Below are 23203 nucleotides of genomic sequence, written 5' to 3'. Positions count from 1 at the left end.
ATATTGGGTTGGAAATGTGTAGATGAAAATCTGTAAAAGTAAAGTGCTCTTTCATTTATATTTTTGACCTGTATGCCCGTTGCCGAACGAATGGCGCTCGGCACGGAAACTTGTATTCAGTATGAAAGTGGAATCGCAAGTACAGTATTCTTTTTCATTTCATATATTATTTTTTATTGTAGCAATACTCATTTGGATCAGGTTCCGAGCTTACCCGGAGATTGATCCTTCCCCCTTTTTATTTTGAATGAAGTGAAATCGCAAGTGCAGTTCTTTTTCATTTTCATTTTTTTTATTGAGATTGCATTGTGACTGGGATCACAATGTTTCCCCGCTAATTCACGGGAATTGATCCTTCCCTTTTTATTTGTATGAAGTGAAATCGCAAGCGCAGTATTCTTTTCATTTTCATATATTTGTTGATTGCATCAATTCTTTGTGGATCAAGGTTTCCAGAAACCTTGATCCATAAAGGTAAGGAATGAAACCTTTCACCTTGCGCTCGGTACCGAGGGCGCAAATGCGCTCGATCCGAGCCCTTATTCATTGTGAAGTGAATCGTTTTGCAAGATGCATTTTTCATTTTGTTCCTTATTATTGATTGCATCAATATTATTTGGTTCAAGTTCCGCTCAGTCAGGGAATTGATCCTTATGCCTTGTATTCGTGCCGATGGCACGATTGCTCTCGGGCTTATATTGTTGTTGGGTACATGGGTACTGTGCGGGGGTGGGGAACAGACCCCCCCACGCTCAGTTCCCACAGATGGCTCTTCCCCTTGGGGGGGGGGAGGTTATCGGCGTTCTTCTCCTCGCCCGATCCGTCGATCGCGGGGAGGGCTCTCGGTGCCAGATGTACAATTGTATTAGGGGTCGTTCCACTCGTCGGGAGGGATCAAACCCCCAAGCACGAGGGGATTTCCCCCCATTAATCGCTACTACTATTATTTTCGCAGGTGCTACTGCCACGAGCGTGGACCTTGGTGAGGTATGGGCGTCCTTCCAATTGCAGGGCGTGCTGGTGTCCAGGGGCTGCGGTTCTATGTCTGGCCTACTGCGGTCACCCATGGAGTGGTGACCACGCAACCAGGTGACGACGTCCCTCCTCACCTGGTTGTACTCGCCTCACGTGGTAACAGTCTTGCCTACAGCCGCTGTGAAGTGCCGTTCGCCGTACCGAGAGGGGGGGGCGTGCCGCCGCCGCTCGTGGTTGCCGCGCTGCAGCGACCACACTTCCGCTGCCCTAGAGCTCGCCCCTGGACCTGCCGCCGGTACCAGGATGTTGCTGGCTGCTGCTCCACTTCCTGTGTTTCCGGTGTTCTGCCTGCCGTACCTGCCGATTCTGGGCTGACTGTCCATGCAGTTGCTGCGCTGGCTGTCCTGCCGTTGCTGCGCTGGCTGTTCCTGCCGTTGCTGCGCTGGCTGTCCTACCGAGGCTGTGCTGCCGTGCCTGCTGTTCCTGAGATGACCCATACTGCTGATGTCGTCCCTGTTCGTGGTGGTACTACCCAGACTTTGGTCTGTCTGTACAGGTGCGTCCGGGCCCTGTGGCTTCGGCTACAGCAGCCCCGGCTCCGCCCTGGATAGCAGATCTTACGTCTGTCCTGAGGAAGCTGACGAAGAAGAAGAGGAAGGTGTCGTGGTCGTCGTCTTCATCTTCTTCATCGTCGTCGGCCGCCGCCTCTTCCCCTTCGACTTCTAAGGCTTTACAGCCGAGGAAGAAGAAGGTCGCCTCCTCCCTCCCTCCTAAGAAGCTTCCTCGGGAGCTTCTCGGGACCCGTCTCACCTCGGTGGGACGGGAGGGTTCCTTCCGCTGGTCCTCCTGCTCCTTCGGGAGCGGGGCCCGTCTCTTCTTCCGCAAGGAAGAAGACTACGGGGCAGAGGGGGTACCGGCTAACACGGTACTTCCCTCGCCTGGTGTCAGTGGTTCTGCCACTGCATCAGGGTCGTCTCGGCCTCTCGTTCGCGGGAGGTACCGAGTGTACGGTCGCATACCAGCGACCGTGCAGCCAGGAACCAGACCTCTGAGTCCGCTCAGCGTCAGGTTCACGGCACGGGGCGGAAGACTGGTGACAGCCGCTCATGCGACTCTCACCAGACCAGCTCTCACTCTCGCGGTGAACAGCTGGCTACCCGGGGACGTGACGGTCCACGACCGACCACGGGCTGAGGCTGGGAAGAGGTCCTCCCGTTCGCCGGTGCCAGCCACGGCTGGAACCAGCGACGTGACGTGCCGTGAGGACAAGCACCGGTCTCACTGCGACAGTGGAGCCTGCAGGTCGCCTGACCGTCGCTCTCAACAAGAAAGCGACCGGGTACGCAACCAGCACCAGCTCTTCTGACACTCGAGATCGGGGGCGCTGTGCTCAGTCCAGCCGTTCTCCACAGCGAGACGGTTCGACCAGGCCTGCAGCTCGATCGCCACCGCGGGTTGACGATCGCCTGCAGCCCTCAAAGCCTGCTGGTTATGCCAGCGAGCAAAGAGGGAGCGTCAGGTCTGCCTCTCCCGTACCTTCAACCTCCTCGGGTTACACCGGGAGGAGCGAGGTATTGAGGAGTGATCGTGAGGGGTGCGCCCCTCATGATCCCACCACAGCGCCCTACGTACCAGGCACGGTTCTTGGACCGGCCAGGACGTATGCGCAAGTGGATGGGGAAGACCGAGAGGGCTGTCGCTGTTCCCCCTTCTTAGGAGGAAGGTTCTCGAATATGCTCTTGTTCGAAGGGCTTAACGGTCCCACCTCTGCAAGATGCTGTGACTTCCCGAGATCCAGAGGAAACTTTCGCCGAGGTTACGGCGCTGATTCGTCAGCTCAATGACCTCGGGGAAGGATCGCCGCTCCCACCAGCAGAGCCACGTCTCGGCTCGAGTCGTTTTGGGGCCCGAGAGGGAATCCAAATCGACGGTGGGTCTGCCGCGATCGGAGCTTGCCGACTGGGTTGAGCCAGGTAGTCTCTCGTCTCCGGACAAGAAGGCTCTCTCGGTTCTGGACGGTCGAACAAGCTCCTTCACCTCCTCTACTGCGACAGAGGCGTTTCTACGTGTCTTCGGACATCGTATTTATATATCCCTTCGGTCCTCCTGAGGTTTCGACCTCGACGAGGACTGGAATGAGTCGGAGCGGTATCGGCTCTCTCCTGTCAGGTCTCGATCAGCCCCAACCAGAGACGACGTTCACGTGGAAGGACGGCGTTCCCCCTCACCTGCTGCCGGAAGTGGGGGGGTGCCTGGCCAGCCATTGGGACCCGGTCCAACAGCAGGCGTACGTTCCAGGGGCATCGAAGGACGTAGCATTGAGACAGGAGATCAAGACCATGCTGAGCAAGAGAACTGTAGAAATCGTTACGGCTCAGTCACCGGGCTTTACAGCCGACTCTTCCTGGTGGAAAAGTCTACGACAGGCTGGCGCCCAGTGATAGATCTCTCTCCCCCGAACCGGTTGGTTCGCCAGACCCGGTTCACGATGGAGACGGCACGCTCAGTGCTGACTCTATCAGGGAGAACGATTTCATGCTTTCAGTGGACTTGAAGGATGCGTATCTACAAATACCATTCATCAGTCCTTCGGAAAGTACCTCCGCTTCATCCTCGACGGGACGGTGTACCAGCTCAGGCACGTTGCTTCGTCTCTCAACCGCCCCACAGGTGTTCACGCAAGTGTTCACTCTGCTGTCTGCTTGGGGCCATTCGCACGGGATATGTCTGATGGGGTATCTCGACGATTGGTTAGTCCTGGCGAGCTACCGCTCGCAGTTTACTACAGGACAGGGATCGATGCTCGAGTTCTGTCGCGATCGGGGGATGCTCGTTCCTGACTTCGAAAGTCCGATCTCGAGCACAAGCAGATGATAGTCCTGGGTATGCTGATCGACACCCGGTCGCAGATTCAGGGAGGCAGCCAACCAGTTCCTGTCTCGGCAGGAACAGGGAGCTCAGCAATGGCAAGTCGTGATCGGACACCTGTCGTCTCGGGAAGCCAGTCCCTAATGGGCGTCTTCACCTGCGGTCTCTTCAGGGAGACCAAAGGAGAGTTGGTTCACAGGCGGACGGATCCCCCAAGCCTTCCATGGTCACTGACACAGGAGGTGAGGCAGGACCTAGCCAGGTGACTGGACGACAGGAACCCCTTAAGAGGAGTGCCTCCGCGCGCATCCCCCCGGACATGCAGCTGCTCTCAGACGCATCGACCGAGGGATGGGGTGCACACCTGGAAGAGTTGCAGACTTCGGAGTGTGGTACGAGAACGACAAGCACCTTCACATCAATGTACTGGAACTAAAGGCAGCGTTCCTCGCTCTCCCAAGAGTTCCAGGACCGCTTGATGGGACACTCAGTGTGTGATGTACGACAACCACGGTGGGGTGGCTTACGTCAAACAAACAGGGGGGGCCTAGTGTGTCTCCCGTTGTATCAGTGACTCGGCAGGTGCACGAGTGGGCCGAGGCACACTCAATAGAGCTGTCGGCACGCTACATTCCAGGGAAGGATGTAGTAGCAGACACGCTCAGCCGTCGGGATCAGTGATAAGGGACCGAATGGTCTCTACACCAGGGGACGTGCCGGAAAAGGCTCTTTTCGACCTGTGGGGGCGACCAGCGAGGATCTGTTCGCCATCCGGCACATCAGGAAGCTCCAGGTGTTCTTCTCTGGCCCGTGCCGGATCCATGGGCAACTGCAGAGGACTCTCTTCAACACCCCTGGGACAACCTCTTCGCCTATGCCTTTCCCCCGTTCAGCCTGATTCGCAAGGTGATCAGTCGAGCACTGGTCATCCCGAATCTCAGGATGATCCTGATGGCTTCCAAATGGCCACAGGCCATTTGGTATCCGGACCTGCTGGCTCTTCTCGCAAGAGAACCGAGAGAGATTCCCATTGGCACAACCTTCTCGGCCAGCCACACGTCGAGCGGTACCACCGAGCAGTCCAGTCCCTACGTCTTCACGGCTGGCTGTTATCCACCTTCTCTTGCGAACGAGAAGCTTTTTTCGTAGCGCAGCAACAGAGATGGCTGGAAACGTCAGTCAGTCCTCTGCAGCTGTGTACCAGGAGAAGTTGGCCGTCTTCGGTGGTTGGTGTCGTAGACGGGGTCCGTATCTCTTCTCAGGGCCAGCCCCATCTTCCAGCAGGTAGCGGATTTCCTCGTTTTTTCTTCGCCGAGGAAGCTCCTCTAAGTTCCCACAGTCAAAGGATACAGAGCCGCCTTGTCGCTCGTCCTGAAACTGACGGGATTGGACATCTCGAACTCGTTCGAGATCTCCTTTGCTTAGGAGCAGCTTCCAAAGGTCTTGCCAACCCAGGGAACTCAAATGACCCTCGTCTTGCTGGACCTGGCATCGGCGAAGAGAGTACGGAGCGTCATGCAGATAATGATGTGGATGAGATGCTGCTTTTGTCCTGGGAGGACGCTACGGCGCTATCTGAAGAGAACTCGACACCTCGGGCCTGAGTGTCGAAGCCTCTTCGTTAGCAACGGGGTCAACAAGAAAGAAGTATCAAGAACACTCTTTCGTCCTGGCTGCGTGAGGTCTTCAGGCAGGGGAGTATGAGGCTGATGGTAGTAGTGACGACATCCGTACGTTCCCGTCCGAGGAACTCACGAAGTCAGAAGTATTGGCCCCTCGTTGGCGTTTCGTAAGAACTTCTCCGTGGCGCAGGTATTGAAGGCAGGGGTCTGGTACAACCAGACCACCGGCAACTTCCTTATACCTCTTGGATATTGCCCATAGGTCCTTGGATCGGTTTCCTTAGGACCCGTAGTAGCTGCTCACACTCGTCTAGCTAACCCAGACCCTAGCAGGCTGAACAGCATCGAGTGCCTGTGACTGTATGATAGTAGTGATGAGAAAGTGACTGGCTTCTCTTTCTATCTTTTTCTCCCCCTCTACCTGTCGGTAGAGGGATACGGTCATCACCCTGCTGGATAAGGACGAGATGCCGGTGAGCTATATGACAGAGCCCCATCCTATCCCTTTCACGAGGGATGGGAGCAGAATATCCACCACTTCCTTCTACAAGGGGGGGAAGTGGATGCCTACAAGAGTCAAAACCATGACTTTAACTTTGCTCCTGTACAGGAACAAGTTCTTACATTGCTGGTACGAAGAGATACGCTTGCCTCTCTCTTAGTACTCGGTCCAGAGGTCTGACCATTGATCCTGCGGTGCACACCCCGATCAATCGGACAGAGGCTTGGATCCCTCCCTCGCTCTTACGACCAGGGAGGCTTCCAAGTTGGGCGAACACCAGTCTGTTCACAAAAGCCTCAGATTCCACCCACCAGAAGTGATCTTCCTATTGTAAAAGGACCGAAGGTTTTTGTATGCCGTGTCGGAACAAATGACAATTTGTCTAAAATTGCATTTTTCCTAACTATACAACCTGAGTCCTTTTACACATAGCCCCACCTCATGCCACCCCTCACTCTGCAGTTTTTGCTTGGGCCAAAAGCAAAAGTGATTTGTTTACCTCCCAGTCGCGCGCAGCAGCTGCGCGCCTGTCGGACAAGCAGTTAACTACCGAACCCCTTGTTCGAAAGCTTACGACCTATCCAGCTGCCGCTAGTACATTCCTATGTAAAAGGACCTCAGGTTTGTATAGTTAGGAAAATGCAATTTTAGACAAATTGTCATTTTGCGTAAATTTTTGTTGAATATTGCATTCAGGGAAGGTGGGTACGTCTCAAGTATAAAAGGCCCATTAAAACTGGTTTAAAGCTAAGGACTATATTTCAGTGGACTAAATTCCACCTTATCAAGTAGTGAGTGAGAGAAGATGCTGCATTAGCAAAATATGTAGTGATGCCTGGGTCACCTCGAAGCCGACGTTAGTTCTGTTAATTTTCTTAATCAATTTTATCATTACTTTAAGGAAGATATATTGTCTGGATGGTCAGTCCCCTGGTAGGCTCATATATATATCAATTTTGTTTGTTTTTACATTTTGATACAGTACTTTTTTTTGTTTTTTTTTTTGTTTTCAGCTGTATCGCTTTTGGCTCGCCGAACAGATGCTAAGTTCAACAAGATTATTTTGAGCGTCTCTTCATGTCCAAAATTCACAGGCCCCAGTGTCATGGTCTCGCCTCGTCGGTCATGCTAAGAGGCCCGCCGTGAAGGCGAATCTTTGTTGTTGTGGGAACTATCACCGATGATCTTCGACTGTTCACAGTTCCCAAGCTGACTGTAAGTCCATAACTTCAGTGTATTTCTGGTTTAGAACATGTGATATAAAGGTGAGGGTAAAACTACTAGAGTACTAATAAAAATATTGTTTGTTTTCCAAAAGTAACATTTAATTGTACGTACGTACTTCCTACAATTCATAACTGGGCAGTCATTGAACCCATTAATAATTTTTACCTTGGAAATTAAAGATGATGTGAAACATGTTAATAGAATCTGGCATTACTAATTTGGGTAAAATTTTCAAATGCATTTCTTCTACTTCCCAGCATCAAAATAATGTTGCAAAATATGATATTCATGTTTTATTTCAAAGGTATGTGCTTTGCGTGTGACTGCCAGAGCTCGTGCCAGAATTGAGAAGGCTGGTGGATTATCACTTTTGATGTATGGCCCGTCGTGCTCCCTTAGGCAAGAACACTGTCCTCCTCCAAGGTAATGTGGTATAACTAATATGCTATCTTGAAACCACAAACAATATTTTTAAGATTGAGAATGTTTTTGGCATGTCTGTGGGGGAATTAGGCAACAGTGGTATGGGTCATGAAGACAAGTTGGGAATACCCGAGTTACCAACTAGGTTATGTTATTTTTCTTGCCTTTGCAGACCAGTTTATAAATTTTATATTCTAATATTATGGAAAATTTTAAAATGACGTATTTGTCATATCTCCAGAGCTAGGGGTTGGGTTGTTGGTCTGATTAAATTACATATTTTTATTAATTTCCTTATAGTGGTGTATCTGGACATAAAAAAAAGTATACTGTTGGTGCAATGAAATTTTGTTGGATGATTATTTACTTTGAATGGCAGGGGTAAGGTTAAACTCAAATTTGGCAGGTAATCTGTGATGGCATAACTAAACCTTTGCAAAGTCAGTTACTATTTAAGGTACTTAGGTGCATGAAGGTATATTAATAAAAATAGAATAAGGCAAGTTTTGTGGTAGTTTTTATTCAAAATACATCAGTAAGAGTAAACATTTAAATATGCAAATATAGGTTAGAATGTAGGACATTGCTTGTAGGCTTGAAACAGTATGGCTGTTTATTTTATGTTTAGTCTTTCATCTGTAGTCAATCTGCTTAGTAGTTGGTAATCATATGCAGACTCGCCCTTTGTACAACATTTCGTCTTGCCACTTAACGGGTAAAATATTTTGAATTTAATAAAAATATTTTAAAGTTGAAATCTCAAAACATTGTTCTTACGATGCTTTGATGTTGAGGATAACAGCAGTCTTCATATGTTCTGCACAAACAATACAAGTGTGATTATTATTGTGCCTTTGCAAAAAGTCTTACATTTTTCACCTTGTTCTCTTTGAACATTGACTGTTAGGGTATTTGACTGGCTGTTCATTAAAAAATTAAAATTTAAAATTCCTCTTGTAAAGTATCACAATTTACTTTGCTCCGTTGACACAGGATCCTCTATAAATGATTAGCCACAAACACCCATAGTTATTGTACACCAACAGACCATGCTTAGAGGGCGACGATTTTGTTTTATCCAGTATGTTGTGATTTGCAAAATTCAGTACGTGTTTGTTGTAGCAGCTGGGTACCATATTCCACAGTTGATTGGGACGATTTGTGTCGGGGGCCTGGAACAAGGTGGTTTCATGTTTCAATGTACTTAAAAAAAAAGAGGGGGGGGGGGAGTGTCACCTAAAAACTTATTTCTTTAAAACTAGGTGGGATTTTAAAACTGCTATTTTGTTAGCAGAGGTTTGGCATTACATGTTTCAGTGACATTGCGGTTTACATTAGAGATGGATCCCCTTTCCTGACTCCTGGTACATGAGGTCAGGGCAGAACTTGAAAACTGCAGCGCGTGTTTTTGATAAATGATCAAAATGGATATCCTATTGTAAGTAGGTTATAGTCATTCAAAGATTGATGGCGTTATGGTAATTTAAGTTCAGATTCGCAACTTACCAAGTGATATATGTGCAATAACAATTATACAATTACTGAATTTCTCTTACAGGTCGCCGTAAGGCTAGAGAAGCCGTCAAGCACTTCGGTCGTGCTCCAGGTTTGCCTCACAGTCACGCTAAGCCATACGTCCGCAGCAAGGGCAGGAAGTTTGAAAGGGCCCGTGGTAGAAGGTCAAGCTGTGGGTACAAAAAGTAATTTTGTTAAGAAGCTTAATAAAAGTCGAAGTAATCCTCTGTTTTGGTAACCTTTTTTTGTTTTGTTTACAATAACAGTAGTCAGAAGTTGAAAACTGCTTGGTCAGTAGGTTAAATGTGTCTACAAAGCCATTTTTTGAATACAAAGGTACAGGTACATCTGACATTACATTTTTTATATAAAGCCATTATCACTGGTTTCTAAGCCACGCCAGAGGTTGCTTTGACCTCTTGGGTCAAAAGAGTGCCTCAGTGCGAGATAATTAGTTTGTATGACCTCCCTTCCTATTTTGTACCTATCCTAACCCAAATACTTTCCAAATCATCTACAGCCATCTATATTACTCTGTCGTTGGTAAGCAGAAAAAACCACGTACCAATTAATTTCCACGAACATAATTAGATGTCACTGGATTTACTGACTTAGATAGGATTTGTTTTCATGTAGGGGTGAATATAAGAAGTGTGTCCAAAGTTGACTAACTTAAGGTAGGTCGATATGATTCCCATGTAGGCTAGGAGCGCCTCAGTGACGTGGTTGTTATGGTGTTCGCGTCCCGCCTTGGTGGTCGCGGTTCGATTCTCGGCCATTCCATTGAGGAGTGAGAGATGTGTATTTCTGGTGATAGAAGTTCACTCTCGACGTGGTTCGGAAGTCACGTAAAGCCGTTGGTCCCGTTGTTGAATAACCAATGGTTCCATGCAACGTAAAAACACCATACAAACAAACAAACATATAGGCTAGGTTACGGCAGACGATTAGTCAACAGTAGTTGATAGGAAGCAGTTTCGTCAAATCACGATCAACTTGCAAATTTAAGACTTAATGCACGGTTTTTCCTTACCTTAATTTTTTTTTTTTCACATACACGGGCTGTTGTAATATTGGAGTTTGAGAGTTGATTGTGCAGGGGCCGCATACTCAAAACTTCCAAAGGCGCCTTTTGTGGCAAAGGCGCCGTTACTCGAAAGGCTCATACTCAAAACACCGAGTGCGCCCCGCCATCTTGGAAATATGGCGCCGTGAGAGCATTTTGCACTAGGGCTGGTTAGAGCAGCCTTTGAGGTGGGAAAGGTAACTTTGGGATTGACAACAAATAAGAGGATGTTTCCTACCTCTTGTATACGTCAATGAACGCCATTATACATACTTTTATTTTGCAAGTTACTCTAATTGCTTTGTAATAGTGTGATTTTCCTCTGCAGACGTTAGATTTAAAGTTATTGGTTGTGTATTTAAAATGATTTTATATTACAATCTAAAATTCCTATATTATAATCTGATTGTTTTGACCTTTAGTTATTGTATATCTTATAAAATGTTCATGTATAATCAATGCTAGAAAAACAATATATTTTTTGTCTTGTTTAATAAATCTCAATACAGAAAATATATCTTTATACTTTGTACTATATGCAAAGGTGAAAATATGTATGCAATTTCCCTGCCTTATCACTTGTCATCTGCCAGTTACTCATAAGGCACATTAAACATAGGTTAAAGTGGTCTGAGGTACTACATACAGTGACTCACATTATGAAATAAATGCCACCTAGATACAAATAAGTTATGAAATAAATGAATTTGATGTTCATATTACCTAGATACAAATAGGTTACTGTATCACTGAATGACCCTTAATAATAGCAATATCAGTGTATCACATAGTACATTATCTCCAGGAAAGAAATAACATAGGTACTAAAGTAAATAAAAAAGAAAAACTTACAATAAGGTAGAGGTAACTGAGATCACAGGTATCATTTTATACTATTATAAATAAGAAAATATGCTTTATAGCCAAAATAGAGAAATAACATGAAATAGCATTGTAAATAAACAAAAACTGTACTAAACTTATCACAATAACACGAGATCACAAGAAGCACGATATAAAAGTTAATGGAGGAAAAATAAAAAATAAACCTCATTAAATAATGGAGTGATTAGCATAAGACAATGTGGTAGTATATCACATTACTCTTAAACAAAAAAAACTTACAAAAAACTAATCTCAATAATGAAGAGGTATATGACATTTTACACATTATGGGCACCCTGTATAGAACATATAAGGCATGGTATGAAAAAAAAAAAAAAAACAGATTTTACTACTGTATAGACTATATTAAAAGTACTACCACTTTAAAAAAAAATTATGCATAATGTCTCTTAAGCAAATCAGTCATGGTTACCATGCTGTCAACTATTACCCTTACTACTTCTACACATTCATTAATTCTTTTTGATTAGACAATATATCCTGAAAAATATCAGAAACATCTGCCAACACCTCAACTGCTTCTTGCTCCAGTAGGCCTAATCTTACCAAAGCTTCCTCTGAAGGTTCTAGAGCTAATTTTTCATGAGGACCACCACCTCAAAAGATTATAATAAAGAAATTAGCTACAGCAATAACTCTGGAAAAGAAACATCAATGTAATTATTGACAGTAATTATGATCAATGACTTCCCACATCTCTACCTCATCAAAGGAAAAAAAAAGTGACAGATACCACAGATAGAGTACATAACAATTACTTGAGTCACAACTAAGTATGGTTAGGTTAGGTTAAGGTTAGGCTAGGTTAAGAATTGGTCTTGTAAATAAGACCCTTTTAAAAATACGGACCCAAGTTTTATCCTTTTGAACAGATCCCATGGTCGTGTGGGACTGCTATTCTTCAAAAGCTCCCTAACTTTTTACCCTAACCTAACCTAAGATTAAATGGTTAACATTCATTTGCGGCAGAAATGCCATACATGAAAAATCTCTTAGAATTGTGTAAAATATATAAAAATAAAATGACCTGGTTAGGCAAGGCATAGGTATTGGCAACTTATGCAATAATACCCACAGGCCTAGGCGTATCATCACAGCTTAGGCTAAAACATTCATTTCCAAGCAATATCATAGGATACTTTTGCATAGCCTAACATATAGCCTACTAGGAATATATCATAATTAGCATGAAGTTAACAGTAGAACATAAGCCAAGGCCTGGCCAAAACTCGCTTCAATCTAGGTATGTATGGCAATTAGTCTATGCTAAATTAGGGAGGTTGCTTTCTTTTCTTAGCCATCAACAATCAGCTGATATGCTGTTGTATCGGGATTGGTTCTCATTCTCTAGGCACGCTATGATACGGGCGATGTGATTGGCTGGACTATCCAAAGGCGCCTTTGACAAAAAGGCAGCCTTTTCGTGCAAAGGCACGTCCAAGGCGCCTTTGAAAATCTTAGTGTATACGATTTCGCCTTCGTCGAAAGGCGCCTTCGGCGAGCCGTTGGGAAAGGCGCCTTTTGTCAAAAGGCACCTTTGCGCAAGGCTTGTTTTGAGTATGCGGCCCCAGACTTTGATTGAACAATTTTGCATGGGTTTACATAAGTTCATGGGTGCAATAGAACATTTAACTAACAGAAATTGTATGGGCTTGGTTTAATTTACTCAAAGTCCTCATTAGTTTAATTGAACTTACTTAAGTTAGTTTAATTGAACTTAAGTTACTCTTACCTGGTTTTAATGAGCCTACTTAAAGTTGCAGAGCATTTTATTAACCCTTTAGACTTTCTGACACAAGTCTGAAAACACTGTGCACGGAAGAATTGTGCTTTTAACAGGCCATTTCATACAATTTACCTTATTACCAGAAAACATTCAGTGGGAGGAATTACCCTTGTAATTTTGTAGTGAATATTCTCTCAATCTTCCCAATGAGTGAAACAAATTTCCCACTAGCGTTACTTCTGAAAGATCAACCTTTTATGAAAACTAACCTTTACCTCGATTGCCAGGTTGTGATATCCTTAAAAGTAGCTCTATCTCTTTATCTTCAACATAATTATTCAATTCATCTCGTAGTTAATTTCATCTAGTTAATCGAGACACCTTTTCGGTGTAATTTCTGGAGTCTGGACAGAGCTCTGGCCAACAACGGACGTGTTTTGTTTTTGTTTTTTTCTTGCTCCGGCACCTTGTTGCTGGTTATAAGCAATTAATTGCTCTTTGCATTATATTGCACCTTGTTCAACGTGTTGCCTCACTATGGCAACCAGTGATGCTGTAGGAGACGTTGAAGAGGATCTGGCTTTATCGACTAGTGAAAAAGTGAAATCAAATTATGCTTCTACATCTAGGAGGAGAAGGAAAAAACCAAAGAAAACAAAAGTCAGTGAGATGGAAGTAGCTGAGAGTGATGGAAATCTTTTAGTCAATAAAAGACTTGAGAGCAGTGAGTAGGAAAGTTGTGAATAACAATACTCGTTCAAGTCTGATAGTTGATGATTCTACTGGTGGCCCTAGTACTACGTGGCAGTCGAATATCATTCTGGGTAGTGGTCATGAAGCCAATAATGAAGGACCAAGTTCAAGGAAGTGTTTGTATTTTCCCAATGCACTGGAAATGGATTATCATGACAAGATGCAGTGGACGGTAAAACTTTATAAAAAAAACATCCAAATTTTGAAGTATTGTTTAAGGAAGGTAAATATAGACCATATATAACAGTTAAGGATGATAATGCAGTGAATTTCTTAACTACCACTGGCTTTGAAGACATTGTTACAAAAACCTAAGGATGATGGGAAGTACACTAAAGTTATTGTGTTTGGTTTCCCTTTATGTATGGATCCAAATGATTTATTGGTAGGTGAAAGGGTTGTTTGGGCTAAACGACGTGAGGTTAAGCAGAAAGGGGAGACTAGTTTAAAACCACAGGTGATAGCACTTATAAAAGGTGAGGTTCCAGAGAAAATATTTGTTCCCTGTCTTGGATATAAACGGGTCGATTTGTTTTAAGTAAAGTCCTATGTTATGTTTTAAATGTAGCAAATGGGGCCATTTTGCATATAAATGTGAGAGTAACTTCAAATGTAGATATGGAGGAGTTATGGAATTCCATTTGACAATGTGTGTGTGTGTGAGAGAGAGAAAGAGAGAGGGTGTAATTGCTGTATGGATAGTTAACGACTGTATTGGCTGTTAGTGAGTTCTGGCTCGGTTGTCTGGTGGTAGAGATCAGAGTTCTAGTTTTTTTTTTTTTTTTTTTTTTTTTGAGTCGGTCTTTGGTGAGAGCTGGTGTTGAAAAGTAGTTTGGACAGCAGTTATTGGAGGAATTGAAAGTCAGCTAAGTTGTGTTTTGTTTGTTGCTTTGTTGTTTTGTCAGTTGATGTTGTTGCTTAGGATTTGTTGTGCTTTTGAGTTCCTGAGGGTTGTATGAGATTGTTGCGGATGAGGGTGGTTGTTGTTGTTGTTGTTGGGGGCTGTTGTGGTTTCTTGGTGTGGTTGAGTTGTTGATGGTTGTTGTTGTTGCTTGGGGCTGTTGTGATTTCTTGAAGTTGTTAGTGGGTGTTTGTTGCCTTTTTGTGTTGTTGGTAATTGTTTGTGCATTGGTCTTTTGTTGTGTTGCTGATTTTTGATGTTTTTATTTATGTTTTTGTTGAGGTTGGTGATGGTTGGTTGTGTGTTCCTTGTTGTTGTTGGTGTTGTTGTTGTGGTCCTTGGTCGTTGTGTTATTGGGTTGTGGGTTGTGATTTTGTGTTGTTGTTGGTATTTCTGTGACCTCAACCAGCGGACAGCACAGGATAGCCGTGGAGTAACTGGATTGATTGGTAAGTACATGTGTTTTGTGTTTTTTTGTTTTGTTTGTTTTTTGTCAATTGTCCTGCTGTATTCTGAAGTGTAAAGTAGAAAGTGTGACTGGGGTGAGTTGGGCAGCTGGACTGATTAGGTATATGTGGGGGGGATTCTGCAGCTTGTTTTTGAGCTTGTGATCCCGCCACATTATTTTTTGGCGCCCTAACAGGGACTGGTGGTGCGGCAGCTGCAGGGCAATTGGGTAGTGAGTTGTGTGATTGGTGGATAAGTGAGGATGGAAGGGTTGAAGGACATAGAGAGGCTGAAGGAGGAGTTACGGTTGGCGAGGGAAGCTAAGGGAAGGTTGGAAGTGGAGAATGAGAGGTTGAGGGTAGAGTGTGTGGAGCTGAAGAGCGAGTTAGAGGAAATGAGAGGAATGCAAAGGAGTGCGAAAGTGGAAATGAAAGAAGAGATGAAAGGAGCGGAAGAAAGAATGGTTGAGAAAATGGACGAAAAATTTGGGTTAATGATGAATGCAGTGCAATAGATGATGCAGGAAATGGTGAAGGGATTCATGGGAGAGGGAGCTGTAAGAGGTAGGCCCATTGGGTCTTGTGACGGGCCAGGAGTGGTAAAGGAAGCGAAAGGGCGAGTGGATGAGAGTACGAGTGACGAAGGTGATTTGGTTGTGATAGGAAAGGGAAAGAAGGGGAAGACACAGGATAAGGATAAACCTGAGGACAAGAATAAAAAAGTGGCTGAGGAAAAGAAGAAGACTAAGGGGAAGAAAGTTAGTAAGGGTGATGGACAGGATGAGACTAGGTCAGAATACATTGGGAAAGGGCTGAGAGTGATTTGGATAGCGGTGAGTGGAATCAGGTAGGTAGAAAGAAGAAGGGTAAGAAGAGCGTAGTTAAGGGTATGGACGTGAGTATGGAAGTGGATTTGCTGTATTCGGAAGAGGGAAAGAGGGGTCAGAATGGAAGTAGCGAAAGTGAGAGTGAGCGAGGTGTGTTGAATGTGGAATGGAAGGTCACGTGGCGAGTGTGTGTAGGCGAAAGAGGATGAGTCAGGCTGGGAATTCGGGAAACTAAGTGAAAAGAGGATTCAGTTGGGTGGGTCCTCTAGTGTGCGGCAGTATGTTCAGGAGAATGCGATGAGTGAGTGGTTGAGGGTGAATAAATGTGAGCCGAGTATCAGTGAGCAAATGGGCCTGGAAGATAGGCAGTTAGTGTTGGTTGAGTATGGAAGAAAGCGGAAGAAGGTAAGGAAATTGGGTGGGAATAAAATTAGAGAACGTGAGCTGCATGATAGAGGGGTTAGTGTTAGGGTAAAAATGGTGGATAAGGCGTGTAATACAGATGACTTTGAGGGGAGGAATGATACGTATAGCGTGTGTAGGTTTGAATTGTCAGGGTTTAGTGAAGTTTCATTGGGAAGGGAATCAGGTGGTAAGGATGTGGTTGTCAGTATGAATGAGTCTCTTCGGGAGTTTGGCAGGAGTGTAAATGAGGTAAGTGATTTGGTGGCAGAGTTATGAGAGATGTTCGGACAAGAGTTAGAAGGGGTAGATGAGATAGTGAATGGGATTTGGGGGGATGGTAGTGAGGAAGATAGTAATGGTAGTCTGACTGGAAGTGATCTGGGAGAAGTTGATGGCAGTGTAAATGAGTGTGTATGAGGGCCCTCAAACAAGATCCAGGGGACCTGCATCTGAGCATCCATGGGTGTTGCGGAAGGCTATTTAATGTGGGTGTTGTGAGTGAAAGGAGACGTTGTCAAATGTAACAGGGGAGGAAATATGGAGGAGTTATGGAGTTCCATTTGACAACGTCTGTGTGTGTGAGAGAGAGAGAGACCTTACCTTACAGACCTTACAGTTCGTTCGGGTTGCCCCAGGTCCCTCAGTGTGAGGCACCTCTAATGTCTACCAGAGAGTTGCTAGTACATCTTCCGGTATATTTTGCATCTTCCAATCTTGGATGGTCTGGGATGCAGTTTTAGATATTTGTCGAGCTTATTTCTTAAACACATCTACGCTCACTCCTGATATATTCCTCAGATGAGCTGCACGCATGAATGACGCTGCATTATCAACTGCTGGTGCGTAGTGGATTAATGTCTGTGCGCTTTCCTTATTTTTCCTGGTATAGTTTTGGGCACTATTAATCTACCTCTGCTTGCTCTTTATGATATTTAGTTCATGATATTTTTCTGTTTTTTTTGTTATTCCTTCTATCTGTTTCCATGCCTGAATTATCATGTAGCGTTCTCTTCTCCTTTCCTAGACTATATAATTTTAAGGATTGTAGTCTTTCCCAGTAGTCAAGGTCCTTAACTTCTTCTATTCTAGCTGTAAAAGACCTTTGTACACTCTCTATTTGTGCAATATCCTTTTGATAGTGTGGGTACCATATCATATTGCAATATTCAAGTGGACTACGAACATATGTTTTATAAAGCATAATCATGTGTTCAGCTTTTCTTGTTTGGAAGTGCCGTAACAACATTCCCATTTTTGCTTTAAATTTGCCAAAAGAATTGCTATTTGATCATTTCATAACATGTTCCTATTCATCATCACACCAAGGTCTTTAACTGCTTCCTTATTTGTGATTTTGTCTCATTATTAGGTTCCCCTATATGGCATGTAGCTTTCCGGTTCTCTTTGTCTCCATAATTTATTTGCTTCCAAATTTTATCAAGAGTTTAAATATCAATCCTATTTACCTCTGCCCAAATCATATACTTTGTTAAGGTCTCTTTGTAGAGCGTTCCTATCTTCATCACAAGTAATTTCTCTACTTATTCTTGTGTCATCAGCGAAACTACTCACTACCGAATCCTTAACATTACTGTCTATGTCTTCAATCATAATAACAAACAGTATTGCAGCTAACACCGTACCTTGTGGCACACGGATATTACCTTGGTTTCATCCGATTTCTCATCGTTTGCAATAAAACTCTGTTTTCGTGTGTAAAATTCTTTTAACCATCTTCCTACTTTATCCTACGATATTGAGTTTTAGTTTTCTAATTTTCTTCGACTAATATATTATGGTCTACTTTGTCAAAAGCTTTTTGCAAAGTCTAGATAAACCACATCTGTTTCATTTCCGCTTTTCATATTTTTGAATATGTTCTCACGGTGGACTAACAGTTGGGTTTGTGTACTTTTTCCGGGTGCGAAACCGTGTTGTCCTATATTCAACAAATTATTTTTTATTAAATGTTTCATAATATTTTTCTTCATTACCCTTTCATACATTTTCATAATATGTGATGTTAGACTCACAGGCCTATAATACTTGCCTCTAGTCTTGATCCACTTTTGAAAGTAGGGTGATATATCTAATTTGTGCTCATCATAAATCTTGCCTGTATCTACACTTTGTCTTAATAATATTGCAAGTGGCTTTGCGATAGAATGAACTACTTTCTTTAACAAAATAGCAGGGACTCCATCAGGCCCTGCAGCACTCCATTTTTAATTTCATTAATTGCCTGCACAATATCAGCTTCATTAATTTCTATGTCAGCTAAATATCACTATTTTGTCCAGGGGTAATTCTATATCATTATCAAATTCATTATCTTATTCTAGGGAGTGAATTCTTCTTCTTTTATTCATCTTCTCGCATATGAGTATAATAGTTTGGGGTTTTGCTTGATATTTAATAGGGTTTTTTTCTTCCAAGTCCCGTTTTTTCATTTTCTTATTGATTGTATAATCTTTTGTTCTGCATTTTCTATCTTACTTTTTAGTTCTATAACTTTCATGCATTTTTTTCTTTTGCAAGACCTTTTTCCACTTTCTGATTTTCTGGAACAAGATCCTTCTGTCTCTTGTATGCATGAATGATGTTTACTTTTCTTCTTCGGTATATATTTATCCACTATTTTCTCTAATATTTTATATAATATCTCCGTATTTACCCTTATGTCATCACTTACAAAATGTTATCCCAATCTTTGTTTAATTCTTCATTTATTTCTGACCATTTTATATTTTTACTGTAGAAGTTGTATTTTTCCATATCCTTCCACTTTTTCATTTCTTGCTTATCTCTGTTTTCACTTGCTTGGAATGAACTGTTAATTCTATGGACATTATGGTCTGAAATACTCGCATTATACATATTATTTCTTTAACATTATTCATCTCGTTCACAAATACTAGGTCTAAAGTATTTCCTTTCTTGTTGGCAGGTGATTTATTTGTGAATGTTGTATTCTAGTAGCATATCTAATAGCTTTTCGAATTGCTCTTATCTTCTGCACTACTATTACTCTCTTTTTATATGTATAAGTACAACCACAATCTCCTATTCGTTCTTTCCATTCTAAGAAAGGAAAGTTGAAGTCTCCAGATAGGAGAATAGTCCAGTCCTTGTGATTTCTACATATATCATCCAATTTTTCAATTTATTAAGTCAAACTCTTTAGTATTAGGAGGTCTATATATTACTATGTTCATAAATTTTTCAGATTCAAATTCTACCGCTATTAGTTCACATTCTGAGCTACTATATTTCTCATATATTTTTCCTTGTTTTTTGTCTTTCCATATATTGCGGTTCCCCTTGATTCCTATTTTTCTATCTGATCTATAAGTTTGGAACCCTTTTATTTGATCATTGTTCCCAGCTCTCGGGAATACCAGGTTTCACTTATATTCATTATATCTATTTTCTTTTCAATTTGGGTTAGTTCTTCTAAGTACTCTATTTTTCTTCTTGAGTTACTCGTAACTAAACCCTGCGCATTCATCACTATGATGGTTTGCGTGTTTTCTCCTTCATTTAATATTGGTAGTAATAAGGATTTTCCCATGTCTCTTTCCTGTTCTGGTATGTTGTTCTTTTTTTCATTTCCAGAAATTCTGACATTAAAAAGAGAGAGAGAGAGAGAGAGAGAGAGAGAGAGAGAGAGAGAGAGAGAGAGAGAAGAAGAGAGAGAGAGAGAGAGGGTTTAATTGATGTATGATAGTTAGCGACTGTATTGCTGTTAGTGAGTCTGGCTGGGTTGTCTGCTGGTAGAGATCAGAGTTCTGAGTTTTTTTTTTTTTTTTTTTTTGTCTCTCTCTTTGGTGAGAGCTGGTGTTGATAAGTAGTTTGGACAGCAGTTATTGGAGGAATTGAAAGTCAGCTAAGTTGTGTTTTGTTTGTTGTTTAGTTGTTGTTTTGTCAGTTGATGTCAGTTGCTTAGGATTTGTTGTGCTTTTAAGTTCCTGAGGGTTGTATGTGATTGTTGCGGTTGAGGGTTGTTGTTGTTGTTGTTGGGGGCTGTTGTGGTTTCTTGGTGTGGTTGAGTTGTTGATGGTTGTTGTTGTTGCTTGGGGCTGTTGTGATTTCTTGAAGTTGTTAGTGGGTGTTTGTGTTGCCTTTTTGTGTTGTTGGTAATTGTTTGTGCATTGGTCTTTTGTTGTGTTGCTGAGTTTTTATTGTTATATGTGAGGTTGTGGTTGTGTTCCTTGTTGTTGTTGGTGTTGTTATTGTGTTCTTGTTGTGGTCCTTGGTTGTTGTGTTGTAGTCCTTGGTTGTTGTGTTGTAGTCCTTGGTTGTTGTGTTATTGGGTTGTGGGTTGTGATTTTGTGTTGTTGTTGGTATTTCTGTGACCTCAACCAGCGGACAGCACAGGATAGCCGTGGAGTAACTGGATTGATTGGTAAGTACATGTGTTTTGTGTTTTTTTTGTTTTGTTTGTTTTTTGTCAATTGTCCTGCTGTATTCTGAAGTGTAAAGTAGAAAGTGTGACTGGGGTGAGTTGGGCAGCTGGACTGATTAGGTATATGTGGGGGGGATTCTGCAGCTTGTTTTTGAGCTTGTGATCCCACCACATAGATATTGCAGCGGAAGTTATGACTCAAAAGAATGTTTGGATAAAATAAAGAATAATGTTAAAATTGTTCCAAAATGTTGCAATTGTGGAGGTGACCACAATGCTAGTTCTTGGTTGTGTAAAAAGAGGCCAGTTATTGGTGTTAAAACTCCAAGTACTTTAGTTTCTCAATCACTGAATAAGAACGAAAACGGGGTTGTTATGCCATTTACAAACGTATGGGAACAAAGAGAAGAAGAAAGGCAACTTCAAAAGGGGGAGACCTCTAGTTGTAGTCTAGCTTGTGATAAACATGACAGTGTTAAACACTTCGTTTAGAAATAGAAGAACTTAAAAAGGTAATGTTGAGCATGCCTGATCAGCTGTCAAAAGTGTGTAATGGTACTAGCAGAGTCGTTTCTATTGGAATGGAGGAGAATGTTTCTGAAGTGAATGATGTAGGTACTGGTACTAATGTCAGTATTCAAAGAAGGTTCAGACTGTAGATAGAGCTACTTGTGATGATCTTATGTCTTCCAGAGAATGTGAAATTGTCGAATTAATGTCTGCTGATAATGTGTTTCAGGGTAGCTCCATTTATGACAGAAATTATGAATTAAGGACAGATTTGTCAAGTGAAAGGAAAGGATGTGACAACTTAGTTGTTAGTATTGCTTCTTTATTAGATACAGTACTAGAGTACATGCAGCGGCCAGATGAGGATCTTAAAATGAATGTGGTTACCTTTGCTAGAAAAATGAGGAAGGAAATTGACCAAATGGAGGGGTCTTGTCTTAAAACACTACCATGGGATGTAAATAGTCTTCAAAAAAGAGGAACCGATGTCCATGGTTGGGTTCTTTCTCATGATTTCGATGTAGTAACTTTCCAAGAAACTGGGTTAATGGGGCTGGTTTCCAATTAACAGGTTATCAATCATTTGAACTTCAAGCAGATTGAGAAATTATAAGGGGTCTAACTACCTTTGTGAAAAATTATATACCAGCTGTTTTATCTGAAGCGACAGAAGTTAACGGCACTGAGTGTTTGTGTGTAAAATTACATTTAACGGAAATTGTATTTTATATGATCAATGCATATGTGCATGCTGATAAATTGGATCTTGAGAATTTACCTAAGGTTATTTTTAAGGAGTACTGTTCATAGGGGGGCGATCTTAATGCTCGTCATCATGATTTGGGAGGCAGTGGTAGCCAAAACAGAAATGGTTTTGTATTCAATAACATACTTAACTCACTGGAAAATGTCAGTGTTTTGGGGAATGGTGCGCACGTGAGAGGTGGCAGAATTGATTATGCAGTACTTTTTAATATGTTTGAATGTACAGCTGATGCGTTAGTTGTTAGTGAGCTTGTTAGTGATCACTTTGCTATAGAAGTATCTTTAAGCATAAACAAGATGTTTGTCAGTAAAAAAGGAAGTGCTATCATTTAAAACCTGATAGAAAATTAGAGTTCATGAATAAAGTTGGTGAGTGGTACACACATTACAAGAAAGTTAATGGTCACCAAAACGATGTAAACATTCTATGAAGATTTGCTCACTGTCATTGACAGTATTTTAAATATTCCTATAAAAAGTGGCTTCTCCTCATTTAAAAAGTCTGTATATTCAAATGACAGAATAGTTCGGGGTTGGAATAAACTGCTTCGTAAAGCTCAAAGTAATTAGAGTAAAAATCCAAATGGTAATCGGAGTAGAGAAACCATGATGCAGATAGCAGAGGTAAGAAGGACGGTCAGAGGTAAATATTGGGATAAGTTTTTGGAAGAAATTTCATTAGCTAAAGAAATTGGGTTTGAATGGAATTTAGTTAATAAAGTGAGAAAGAAAAGGAAAGAAACCGTGGCTCATCTTGAGCCGAAAGGGAAGGCGAACGAATTGGTTAGGAAACTGTCGGAAGCCGCAAGTAGTATCAGTGGTCTCCCAAACAATATTCAGGCCTGCTTACGTATCAGACGGTATAAACGAAGACAACTCGTGGCGTTACAAGAGGCTAATAATTGTGAGACTTGTTTGCCATTTACAAAAGACAAATTGTTGTTTTGTATGAAGAAGGGAAAATCTACCGCTCCTGGTGTGGATGGGATAACGTACGAAATTATAAACTATCTAATTATGATGGAGGATAGTCCTTCGTTAGATCTAATAAGTCTTTCATATAAAAATGGCAGGCTCCCTAAGAAATAGAAAACAGCTCTTGTTGTTACATCTTGTTTGTGTAAATTAATGGAGAGTCTTGCATTAAATAGATTAATTTATACGATTGGTGACCAACTATCGCCGAATGTGTTTGGTTTTATAAAGAGAAGAGTACTTCAGATTGCATTATTAAAGCTTTAAGTAATGCTAATGTTAAATGTAGAGCATTTGTTGACTTTAAAGGAGCTTTTGATAGTGCTTGCAGTGATGTTATTCTAGAAGAACTTGTCAACAAAGGTGTCAGGGGATTTTTACTGAGG

At 42.4% G+C, this 23203-nt stretch overlaps 1 protein-coding gene and 1 pseudogene across 1 annotated transcript in view; both read left to right on the top strand.

Moving 5' to 3' along the window:
• Positions 1-23203, top strand: part of LOC135209240 (large ribosomal subunit protein eL18-like) — a 64343-nt gene that overhangs the window by 9355 nt on the left and 31785 nt on the right. The gene's annotated exons all lie outside the window — the stretch shown is intronic.
• Positions 7093-9354, top strand: LOC135209011 (large ribosomal subunit protein eL18-like; annotated as a pseudogene).

The sequence above is a fragment of the Macrobrachium nipponense genome, chromosome 37 (genome assembly GCF_015104395.2).
Source record: "Macrobrachium nipponense isolate FS-2020 chromosome 37, ASM1510439v2, whole genome shotgun sequence".
Lineage (NCBI taxonomy): Eukaryota > Metazoa > Arthropoda > Malacostraca > Decapoda > Palaemonidae > Macrobrachium > Macrobrachium nipponense.
This window is presented reverse-complemented; position numbering and strand designations above follow the sequence as displayed.